This window comes from Rhinolophus sinicus, chromosome 16 (genome assembly GCF_057876585.1).
Source record: "Rhinolophus sinicus isolate RSI-liver-muscle chromosome 16, RSI-T2T, whole genome shotgun sequence".
Taxonomy (NCBI): domain Eukaryota; kingdom Metazoa; phylum Chordata; class Mammalia; order Chiroptera; family Rhinolophidae; genus Rhinolophus; species Rhinolophus sinicus.
Window position 1 is genome coordinate 105491194 of NC_142516.1, and position 13207 is coordinate 105504400.

The window sequence follows — 13207 nt, forward strand, 5'->3', positions numbered from 1 at the left end:
GGCATAGCAGTACAAAAGAGGTGGGAAGAATTGAGACAGGCATTGCAAGGCTGACGCAGAAGCACTCCATAACTCTGTTATAGATTTCATGATTTCATTTCCAAGTCAAACACGGGCCCTGGTCATTGCTGAGTTACCTGAAAAGTCTGCCACACCCCAACTAAAATCACATTTTAGGACATGAGAGCTGATTTTAAGCCCTTTTGTGCACAAAAGGAAGCATATCGTCCCTGACATAGTTCATTAGGGTTTACTGTAAGTTATTGGTTACTAAAGGAGAAACCACATGGAAGGGTACCCTATTTGGACTTACTTGTTGGCCCTGCATTTAGAAAACAGGAATTATTATTCCCATTTGTCATAGAAAATCTTTCTTTACCACTCCTATGTACTTGATTGCCCCACCGCTTTAAACTTTATTTATGGAACATTTCAAATGTAAAACAGAGAAAATAGTGTAATGGACCATCCTCAGGCTTCAACAGTGATCAACATGTGGAAATCCCATTTCACCTATTGTCCCCCCTCTCCACTGCACTGGATTCTTTTAGGATAAGTCCCAAACTTCCTATCATTGAATCCATGCATATTGTAGTATTGTTTCTCTAAAAGATAAGGACTCAAAAAACAAAACAAAAAAAGCATCACATAACCATATTATCGTACCTAAAAAAATTTCCTTAATATTATCAAATTTTCAATCAGTGTTCAAATTTCCCCAGTTTTCTCATAACTGTTTTTATAGTTTTTTAAAATTGGCAAATAAACATGGTCTACATGTTGCAGTTGGTTAATATATCTTCTAGGTCTCCTTAATTAAAGACCCCCTCCCTGCCTTCTTTTCTCCTGGTAATTTATTTAGTGGAGAAACTAGGTCATTTGTCCTGTAGAGTTTCCCACATTCTGCATTTTGCTGATTGGATTCCTATGGTATCATTCAACATGCTTCCCCAAACCCTGTATTTCTTAAAAACTATCGGTTAGATCTAATTAATTCAGATTCTATTTTTTGACAAGGATACTTCCTAGATGGTGCCACGAACTTCCTGTTGCTTCATATCAGGAACATGTGATAGCTCATTCTCTCTTCTTTTGTGATGTTAAGATTGATGAGAGAATTCAGGCATTGCCAGCTGATCCCATTTATTTAAAAGTTCCCCGTAAGTCTTTCCCCTGATGGTTTTTAATAGCTATTGGCGACCATTGCTTAGATCTATTATTTCATTAGGGATTGCAGAGTTATGATATTCTAATTCTGCCATTCTTCCTTCATCTATTAGCTGGAATGCTTCTGAAATAACTTTTTCTCAACAAGAATTTAGTTATCCTGAAATACAATTTAAATAGAAAAGACAAATGCTTGATTCTTTCCCTTTTTAAACCAGTTTTCAGAGTAATGAGTTGGTTCCCTAGCAACCTATAAAGGTGACCTATGAGGGATTTTTTTTCCGGTGTAATTATAAACTCATGGATTTTAACATATTTGATATATTTCAATCCATTGCAGATGCTCAAATTATTCTATCTTTGAACATAGAAAGTCTCCCTTGGCTGCTAACCTAAGTCTTTTGGACACAACACAGTCATCTTTGAAAACTTCCTTGCTTTCTAGTATGACAAAATGTCCATTTCTTGCCCCAGCTCTGGAATCAGTGATTGTCCAAGGAAACCCTGATTCTTTAGTGAGCATGATTGAATTCAGAGGCCAGAATCTGGGTGCCAGGGGTGTTTACTGCTTTTGGAATCACCATTGTTTGTAGGCCTTTTCAGTCGCCAGAGCCAGACTGGCCTCCCTTCTGATCTGATCTCCTGCCCTCCTTCACTTCATCCCAGGCACTCCCTCCTCCTTGCTTACTATGCCTCTGAAAGGAACAGAGCCCACAATTCCTGCTGAGGACATTGTTGTTGCCCTTGCTATTTGTGTCCCCCCACCCCTTGTTCCCTGTGTCTGGCTCACACTTCCACAAACACCACTGACTTACTTCCCATGTCCTTCACCTCTTTATTCAAATGGAACTTGCTCAGTGAGACCATCCCTGGACACTCTATCCAACACTGAACACAGAACTCCATTCCCTCCCCAATATTCCCTGTCCCTCTTTCCTGCCTTAGTTTTCTTTTCAGCACTTACCCTCTAATACTATGTAATTTACTTGTTGATATTTAGTTTGCCATCTGTGTACCCACAAGAATGTACATTCCAAGAAGACAGATGCTGCCATAAGCAGAAAAAATAGGGCTGTGGGGAGAAAGGGGGGAAGAAAAGAGGGAGGAGTTGAGGTCATTCTTAAGAAAAGGTGCAGTTACCAGATGGGCCAGAACTAGATTTTGGTAACTGAGAACAGATCCAGGACGCCATCTTGCCCCTCAAGGTGAACTTTAGCTAATTGTAATGGACTATAATACTACAGGTATTAGCATTGCAGGCAGGGAAAAAACTCTACCCTCTGTGTTGCCATGACAGGTCTGACAAGGGCCAAATAAGGACAAGGGAATCCCTCCTTCCAACGGGAAGGAGTGGTTAGCGAGGACCCACCTAGAAACGCCTCCTATATTGCCACCCCTACATTTAGAATATTTCATGCCCTCATTCTAATAAAATCTTAAGCTTTTTTGTTCTTCAGGGCAGTTGTTGGTCTCCTGGCCTGCCCACTCCCACTATTTTGAGAGTGCAGTCTCTTCCTTTCTTTTAATAAATCTTCTGCTTGCTTGGCTTATTCGGTGCATCCTTGAATTTTTTTCTGTGATGACACCAAGAACCCCCTTTTCGGCAACATAGAGGATTTTGTCTATTTTGCTCAGAGCTCTATCCCTGGCTCCTAGAACAGGGTCTGGCATAGAGCATCTACTCAGTAAATAGTTGTTGAAGAAATGGATTCAGAGGGATTAAGGCTATTGTGACTGACCTAAGCCTACCTGGTCCTTCAGTTATTAGACTCTTTTGACAAACATTCATAGCCTCCACAAACTACAGGTTTGTGGGGGATCCAAGCTCCCCCTGTCCCATTACTTCACTGCCAAGTCTGGAAACAGGACTAAACTCAGTTGCACACACACTTGTTAGCCTCATAGGTCATTGTAAGGACTCTGGTTTTTAGGCTGAGCAAGATGGGAAATGTGAAAGACAGCAGCAGTTAAGGATGCCTTTTCAGAGCTACGCTATTTTTTATTTTGTTTTCTTTTTTGCCAAAGTCAAACTTTTAGAGTAAAGTTGCCATTTACTGAAATGGGGCAGAAAAATGAGAGAAGTGGGTTTTGAGGGACAAATTATGCTGGTTCTGAGCATGGTTTTGAAAGGCCAGTGAGATATTAGAGCTGTCAAGTGGGCAATTAGGTAGAAGGGTTTCAAGTTCAGAGGAGAGGTCCTGCCTGGATAGATAAATTTGGGAGCCATCAGTGTAGAGATTGTATTTAAAGCTGTAAGACAACAGGATGAGGAAAGATAGAAAGGGGATTAGGTTCAAGGATTGATTCTTGGGTCGCTTAGATGCTTAAAAACCAGAGAGAAGAGGAGGAAACAGCAAAGGAGGTGAGAAAGAGAGGCCTGGATGGCAGCAAGAAACCTAGGAAAGCATATTGTCCTGAAAGTGTTCCAAGGAGGAGGGAGTGAGCAACTGCCTTCAATGCTGCTGATGGATCAAGTAAGATGACCATTGGATTTAAGATAGTAACTAACCATCCCTAGGGGACAAATAAAAACCAAACACATACTACATTCCTCACGCTGATTTATCTTAAAGTGAATCATAATATCACAGGGTTTTTCTGGGTACATTTAAGTGGATGATGGGGCAACAACATGTCCCCACTCTGACTTGGGCCAGAGTGAGGAGCATGCAGTCTAGTCTCTCCATTCTTCAAGGTGTTGTCTGGCCAAATAATTCTCCAGATAATCTACCAAAAAGAAAACAGTTTATTCGGGAAAAGAAAAAGAAAGGGAACCACCAAAGAGTGCAAACACACTAGTGCCCAGAGGGCAGTCCTCCCTGGCAAAAAAAGCGGCCAACCCAACATAGGCTTCCTCCTATATTCCCACCCCTCCTCCCCGGAGGTGACCATAGAGTTCAACAGGAAGTTAACAGGGGCCCAGCTCCACCCCATAGTCCTCCCAGCGCTATGGTTAAGTGTCATAAGATGTCAGTTTACCTTCAACAAAGGTAACATTCAGGCATCTCAGACATTAGAAAATTAGTGCATGCACTTAGGTAGGAGTTAGAGAAATTTCTTTTATTCCTGGGAAATACCTCCCCCAAGGGACTTCCCCTGATCTAGAAGCTAACAGGAGGTAGGGCAGCTTCAGAGTGGACAGGTTAGGTAGTAATGGGGTGCCTTAGGGTGCGGATGGGGCAGTACCTGGCTTGGCCCCTAGCTATACCTTATCTGGAAATCTGCGCTTAATGTCCATACCTCCCCACTTTCCAATCACCCTTCACCTCAGAGCTGGGGGCCTTCCTACCTGGAAGTCCTCCTCTTCACATCTTCATTTGATCCCACTTTTCCCCAACCCTTGACTGCCTCAGCCTCTCCACAGGGAACAAAAGGTCGATTGTTTAAAGGAAACTCATGATTGAAAACAATTATCACCTTAATAGAGGTAAAGATGAGACAAATGTCTCCTCTAGTGAAACACATCTAATTCCCCACCTGGACAGCTGTCCCCCTTTCCCTTGGACATAAGTGCCTATAGGCTTCAAAACTAAGGAGGTCGGGGTGGGGGGTGGTGGGAGAGGGGACCCTGACTCTTAGTCCAGTGAAGTTCCATGTAAAATGCAAGGTGAGCATATTCTATCACCAGAGCCTCTTATGATCAAACAATTGTTTGATTATGTTTTGTAATCAAGCATTTTTTGCCCATAAGGCTTTACACATAAATATACTGCATAACAGTGGCATATATTAGGTGAAGTCATGGTTTGGAAAAGGCCTTGACCTCAATCCCAACTAGTCAATCTGTAAGATATGACACTCTCTATTTACAAAAACCTTTAGACAGATCTACCTGAACAAATAGGGATCCATCTCCTAAATGCATTAGGTGAAAACAGAGTTTTTATTTGTTACCATTTATGAAAAAAAGAAAAAAAAGAGGGTCTGAATATGCACAGAAAAAACAGAAGAGACATATTTTACTATATATCTTTTTGTTGTTTTGCATTTTGCAATTTTTAGAATGTACGTAAGTTATGTACTCAAAAAATTAATTTAAAAAACTAAAGAACGCACTTAGAAAATCAATACTATCCAACTGATTGATTGATCTTAGTTTTCCAAGGGAAACCTGTAGATGGGAATTGAAGAAAAGCAGGATATGTTTGTCTCCTAGGGAAGGTTTTAAAGCTGGAGGGGCTAGGGATAAGGGGAGTAGAAAAGGTGTCAACAGACACCCAGAAACAATTGCACTTGAAAGAATTTGTGAAGGACTTAAATTCTCTGATGCTTAGAAAATTATACTCTAGTTGTGATACCATTATAAGATGTGAGAATGTGGTGGTTTAGAAAGCCCAGGGCAGTTTACTTCTGGTCCTGGAGTCTCCTCTACAGTCTTGAAAGGTTGTGTCAACTCCACGCACATCCTCAAAATGGCTGTTTGTCTTTTCCCGGTGGGGACTGGGGAGAAAGCACAAAGGTTCAGAGCCCAGGCAAAAGTGAGAGAGGTTGGGATCCTGTGCTCTGTGACACCTCATCTTCAGTATTTGCCATCTTGGTGGGAGAAGAGAGGAAATTGGTTAATTCTCCAGGAAATGTCCTGGGGCTCACCCCCAGTGTCAGTTCAGCCTGAATTTGGGATTTAGTTATAATAAAATCTTATTCTGGGAAGCATCTTCCCTCTAATTGTTATTTTCTGGTTGTGTGTTCTAGAATTGCTTTAACCATGTTAAAACCAAGCTTGCCATTGGCTGGCAATAAAAAGAGCTTTGAATGGGGAAAGAGTGGTAAAGAGGAAAGGAGGCAAAGATATTCATTAGTTAGAGCCAAATCATTGTTGGCTTATGGCCCACCCCTCCCTCTGCCCCTCTTATCAATAGCATTTCCAGTGACCAAGCGTTTTGGAGTGGGAAAGACCCAGCTCTACCACGTTAGTAGAATGACCCTAGGTAAATCAAACACTCTGAACCAGTGTCTTCCTCAGTAAAGGGGAGACCCTAATGCGACTTCAGTGTTATAGTTAGGATCGGATGACAGCCTTTGTGCAATTCAGTAAGGATTTTCTGAGTACCTATCATGTGATAGGAAGAGGGATAAAGCAGTTTTATGCTAAATGGCACCAGTGACAATCTGAGATGAGTGCTGAGGTGTTTTCTTCCTTCCTCTTCTCTTCTCTTCTCTTCTCGTCCTTTCCCTTCCCTTCCCTTCCCTTCCCTTCCCTTCCCTTCCCTTCCCTTCCCTTCCCTTCCCTTCCCTTCCCTTCCCTTCCCTTCCCTTCCCTTCTCCTTCCTTCCTTCCTTCCTTCCTTCCTTCCTTCCTTCCTTCCTTCCTTCCTTCCTTCCTCTTTCTCTCTTCTTTTTCTCCTTCAGCTCCTCCTCCACCTTCTTATTTTTATTTTATTTGGATTTTTAAATTATGATAACTTCAGAAAATATTTTAGGAATTTTTAGGTTTTTTCCCCCGTAAGGCATGAAATAGTTTAAATAACATAGAAATTGACCTTTTATTAAAGCAATTGTAGTTAAAATGTGATCTGTAGGCATGAAAATGAAAATCAACTTGTCACTAAATATATTGTTTAGTTCAACTCACTTTTTTTTTTACCAGACAAAATGATATTATTTATGAAGCTATTGCAACAATTCTTGAAGACATAATGAGGGTAGTGGTACAAGTAATGAACATAATGAATGTTTTCTAAAATGGTATTTACAATATTTTACAATTGAAGACATTCAGATTATTCATTAACATGCAACAGATTTAAAAATTGTCGTACATTTATCCAATGAAATATAATTCAATTATTATAAATTATGAAGATCTATATTTGATATGGAAAATTATCTATACTTTTAAGTGAGAAAAGCAGATTACAAAATAGTTTGCATCATATTTAATTTGGGGGAGACTAATTGCTTCATATCTGCCTTTGTACATTTACACAAGAAAGGATATATCCCAAAATACTAATAGTGCTAGATTCTGGATGGGTAGATTAAGGGTGTTCTTAACAAATATCCTCCCCTCCAACCTATAATAACATCAATACAAAACAAACCACTATATACATTCATCTCATCAGTTTATGGTATAATAGGTCCAAACATATTTAATATTCAAATAGATATGGCTATGTTCACTTGAAAATATATATCCTAATATCTGAAAAGTTCATTTTTCTCCAGAGGTTCTCTTCTCTGATATTTCCTGAGACCCCCAAGTTGGCTTACTTAATCCAAAGGGGTCAGTTCAGGACACCATTAATAAAATCAGCTGGCTTTTTTTTTAGCAAGACTTTATTGATGAAGGAAGCAATATGTTGATCTATGTTCTAGTGTAAGCATTTATCTCTTTGCAGGCTAGTAACTAGCAGCTCCATAACTGGCTACTTGAAGCATTAAAGGGTAGATAAAACATAGATGCAAAGCAACCTAGGCCTGCTGCTTTTTCAAATGTTAGATTTAAATTACTCTTCTAAACTCTTCTATGGGCCTTGATCTGTTTAGATTGTCTTCCTTTTCTTGGGTAAATATTGGTAATTTATATTTACTAAGAAGCGGTCAATTTCATCCATATGTTCTTATAGTTCTCTGTAAATCTTCCATATCTGTTTTGATTCCTAAGGAGCAGATGGAGGAAGATGCAGTAAAAGAGAGTGAGAAAAAAACGGTCAAAAGGATTAGAGTGGAACCAGAAGAGTTGAGAGTTATGCTAGCACTGCTGATGCAAAGATATGCAGGCCCTGAGGAACTTCATATTTTGTCACTTCTAATTACCCTGAATTACTTTCATTACTAATTGCTGTTCGAAGAAGTATATACTGCTCTTGTTTATATTGCTTATGGAAGTCTGGCAAAAGGTTTTCCACATGTTCTTGTTTGTGATTGTGTTCTCTCTTAATTTTTTTTAAATTGAAAGAACACAAATTAAGACGTTCCCTTTACATTCAAAGGCTGACCTTAAGATTCATATAGTAAAATCAGTACTTATTTATCACTAACTAGTATTAGTAATGTCTACATTTTCTTACTTTAAACTTAAAGCACAACTTATCAGTTAATTAAGATATTGTAATTACTCATAAAATAAAGTTGGTCCAATTTATATTTGTAAACATCTTATCAGTCTTTAAGAGACATTTCAAGTCCCACTGTTTCCATAAAGTATTCCTTGGCCACTCGCGCCTGAAGTGACCTCTCTCCCCACACTGAACTTTCAGAACAATTATCATCTTTATAATTTATTTGTCAAATAATCATTTACTGCACTGGAACATCTCTTCTATTATTTTTTTATTATTTTATTTTGTATTAAATTTTGGGGGGTGGCATTGTTTAATAAGATTACGTAAGTTTCAAATGCAATTATTTTTCATTTGTTCTGTTTTTTTTAACAAATTTTTTAAAATAAACTTTTTAAAAGGCAGTTGTAGGTTTACAGAAAAATTACAAAGATAATACAGAGTTCCCATATACCCCCCACCTAGTTTGCCCTACGATTAACACCTCACATTAAGAATGGTACATTTGTTACATTTAATTAATGAATATTGTTATATTGTTATTAGCTAAAATGCATCCTTTATTCAAATGTTCTTAGTTTTTACCTAATGTCCTTTTTCTGTTCCAGGATTCTGTCTAGAATACCACGTTATATTTAGTCATCATGTCTCCTCAGGCCCCTCTGGCTGTGACAGTCTCTTAGACTTTCCTTGTTTTTGATGACCTTGACACTTTTGAGAAGTACTAGTCAGGTATTTTGTAGAGTAGCCCTCTATTTGGATTTGTCTGATATTTTTCTCCTAATTAACTGGGGTTATGGGTTTGAAGGAATAAGATCACAGATACAAAATGCTATTTTCATCACATCATATCAAGTACACATACAATCAGCCTAATTTCTGACTGAGGTGGTGTTTGTCAGGTTTCTCCACAGTTAAGTCACTCTGTCCTTCCCTCCCCTGTCCATACTGAACTCTTTGGCCAAAAGTCACTATGCACAGCCCACATTTCAGGAGTGGGGAGTTATGTTCCGTATTCCATGAGGGTGGAGTATTAACATAAATTATTTGGAATTCTGCATGGGAGATCTGTCTCTTCTCCCCTATTTATTTACTCAATCACATGTCCTTTTAATCTTTATCAAATAACATGCCAACAATATCAAATATCAGCCACATGCTTTTAGCCGTCTGTTGGAAGGTGGGCATCCTCAGAGGTCGGCATGGGCCAGACCCCCAGAGCCAGCCCTATGGTTGGGGGATGGAGAACAAAGAGGCTTTACTTGCAAGAGGTTGATTCTAAGACAAATTCAGCAAAACGCCTCCCAAGAAAAAGGACACTTTTCAAATATCTAATGGAAAACAATGACAAGAAAAATTAGGATGGAGATTTGAATTTACATAACGCAATAAGGTAAGTATTGTCATCTCCAGCATCATCATTGTCATCTCCATCATCATCATCGTCATCATCATCATCATCATCCTTATTTCAACCTAATAATCGGGTGTAAGTCCTTTACCCCAAATCCCCTGAAACCTCTGCCTCCAAATCCTGTGTTCCTTTGCAGTCTGTCCAGATGATATCCACTAGTCGAAGATTTTTTTCCCCTTGTCAGCAGTCAGCAGAACTGAGTTATCTGTTGCTTCTGCTTTTGCTTTGTCACTGCCGCCTCACCTCCCTTCCTGCTCCCTCTGTGCTATGGGGAGTTTTCTCAGGCTTGGGAATTCTACCTCTGAGATTACTTCTCCTTTGTCCTGGGGATCTGCAACTTCTAGAAGAGTTGAGTTACAATAGAAAATTTTGTTATTGTCACTAAGAAAAATTGTGAAGAGTAACATTAATTTTAAGACCCTCAGCTTTCTGGTCTTCACCTTTTTCCTAACTGATTGTATGTTCTACTTCCTCAAACTCGGTTTCTCAGTACTCTGGAGGCTTTTTATCTCTTATAAGGTATCTTCCACGGGATCATCACTATGTGACCTATTAACCAAGGTATAATCAGGCACGCTGACAAATTTGTTTACTCAGTAATATTTATTCCTTGGGCTTGCTGTGTACAAACCATTGTGTTAGATAAAAACTTCAAGCTATTATTCTTCCCTGTAGAACTTGCATAAACAGGAGTCAAAGTCTTTTGGGGAAAAAACATACTGAAGGTAGACGTTTAGGCAGCAAACAACAGATAAGAAGACTCTAGAGGGTATTAACCACCTTCTCAGTTTCCCTGAACCCATACTGCTCTCCTACTGAGTGTGCTTGGAAAGAAGGCGCTGGATGCTACAGCTTGATGGGTCCATTGTATGCTACTGTGGGACAGCTGTCCAAGGTCAAGCCCTCCTCATTCATATAAAATCAATTAGTTGTTTAGTTTATTAACCTTAATATTCAGTAGTATGTTCTTGAGTTCACCCAAATATAAGTGCATCACGTTAGGTTCTCATCCTACTTCTGCCACTGACTGCTCAGTAATTCTGGGCAAGCTATTCAGGCTCTCTGAGCCTCATAAGCCACAGTTGCAATTGAGGGGTTGTTCTAGATAACAATCACTAAAATTTACCAAGTGCTGACCTAAGTGCATCTCATGAATTATTTCATTTAATCTCTATGAGGTTGTTATTATTGCTTTCATTTTATAGAGGAGGAAACTGGAGGCCCAGAGAGACAATAACTTCCTCAGGTTTCCTGAAAAAATAGAATCTCAGTCAAGGCCAAGAGCTAATGCTCTTGGGAAGTACAATTCCAAGGCAGCAAGAGTGACAAGAAAGGTAGGTGAGGCAGGGAAGTTTGGGCAGGAAATGCAAGGTGATGTGTTACCACACCGGCTACCATTTACCGTGAGCCATGCAGCAACCCAACCAGCCTCATGGCAGGAGCAGCTGCTTGGCCTCATGGAAAACCACACTGTAAAAGTGTCTGTTGGAAAGAAAAGTGGAGAGGGAGTTTGTTGCCAGCTCTCCCTGTTCTTTCTCCTACTACTGTGTTTCCCAGAAAATAAGACCTAGTCAGACAATCAGCTCTAATGCATCTTTTGGCATTAAATATAAGACCCAGTCTTATTTTACTGTAAGACCCAACTCCTTATGGTAAAATAAGGCTGGGTCTTAAATACAATATAATATAATGTGATGTGATGTGATGTGATATGATATGATATGATATAATATAATATACTTATATTAATTTTTATATTAATATATTAATTTTTGCTCCAAAAGACTCAGAGCTGATTGTCTGGCTAGGTCTTATTTTCGGGGAAACACAGTAGCTTAAGTTTGCCCCAAGGGAAGTCAATAAGCCCACATTTTTGGGGTCTGTTACCTGGACTCTTTGCCAGCTGCTGAGGAAGCTAGATCCCATGCCCTGTGGGTTGGCACTTCATGTGAGCCTGGGAATGGTGGGAGAAGCCCTAACTGCAGGTGGTACACCTGTGTGGGCCACACACAGTAGCTGAGGTAAAACAAGCAGATCAGGAGACAGGTGAGGCTGAGAGATGAGGCTGATACCCGTGGACAACATGTGGTGGGTGGTGAGCTAAATCCAGACAACTTGGCTCTAGCACTGGAGCACTAGAGATCAATATGCTACAGGTGTCTGACAGGCCTTAGGTGTTTTCACTGTCATGGTTAGGTGTACATGTACATAGAGGACCAAGTCTCTCAGTGGTCAAGTCTTATATGCCAATATCCCCTGTGCTCTCTTCCTAGTGAAATCCTGTGCATTTCTCAAATCCTATTTGGATAACAAAGTATCCAAATCTCAATCACTCCTTCCTCTAAATTGTTTCTGTGCCTTGTACATGTTTCTATTATTGCAAATGTGGTATTTATCGGTACATACCTGTAGCATACCAGGCTGTATGTTTCCTGAGGGCAGGACCCTGTTGTGTTTTCACATCTTATAGCCCAGGTCTGCTTTGGGAAAGCCTTCAACTAATGTCAGACTGAATGATACACAATTTTACACCCGAGTAGGATTTTTTATTTTTTAAATTTTAGAATTGTTTTAGAATTACAGGAATATTGCAAAGATAGTACAAAGAGTTCCCATATGGCCTGTACCCAATTTCCCCTATTATTAATATCAAACATTTGTATGGTACCTTTGTCACAACTAATGAACCAATATTGCTACATTGTTATTAACTAAAGTCTATACTTGTCACATAAAATTCCCCAGGGCTGGGAGACTAGAGGACGAGGCTGACAAGTCCAACATTATATCAAGAGTTTATTAAGGGAACTTTCATACAACGTGTGTCTTGGGTGGTGGCAAGACGCCATGGCTGTCCTCCGTGCCATGTGGCAGGCGCTAAGGGGTTACACAGGACAGGGCAGGATGGATGGAGGTACTGGGGCATGACCACCCCAGATAAGTGGAAAATGCCTTACATACTTGGCCAGGGAAGGGCAATAATGGCCTGTTCCAGGAACCAGCAGGAACCAGCGTGCCATGGGAGGGGTCGGACAGCCTCTGAGGGGATTTACAGGAAGCAATCTGTGTTCTGGCCTGGACCTAGCACGAGGGTCCGAGGGTCCAGCAGCGGTCGAGCAGGGTCAGGAAGCAGTCACATCACGGAGCAGTCTCTCTTCCACAATACTATATTCAGATTTTCCTTGTTTTTATTGAATGTCCTTTGTTCTGTTCTAGGATCCCACGTTTCATTTAGTCTCCTTGGGCTCTTTTTGGCTGTGATGGTGCCTCAGACTTTCCTTGTATTGAACAACCTTGACAGTTTTAAGAGTGCTGGTCAGCTGTTTTGTGGGATGTCCCTCAAAGTGTGATTTCTGATGTTTGTCTTCTGATTTGACTGGGGTTATAGGTTTTGGGGATGAAGATTGAAGAGACAAAGCGTCTTTCTTATCACATAGCATCAAGAGTACACGCTGTCAATATGACTCATCACTGTGATTTTTGACTGTGATGACCTGGCTGGGGTAGTGTTTGTCAGGTTTCTCCACACTAAAACTATTTTCCCCTTTCCACACTGTAGTCCTCGGAAGAAAGTCAGTATGTGCCGCCCACAGTTAAGGAGTGGGGAGTTCTACTCCACCTCC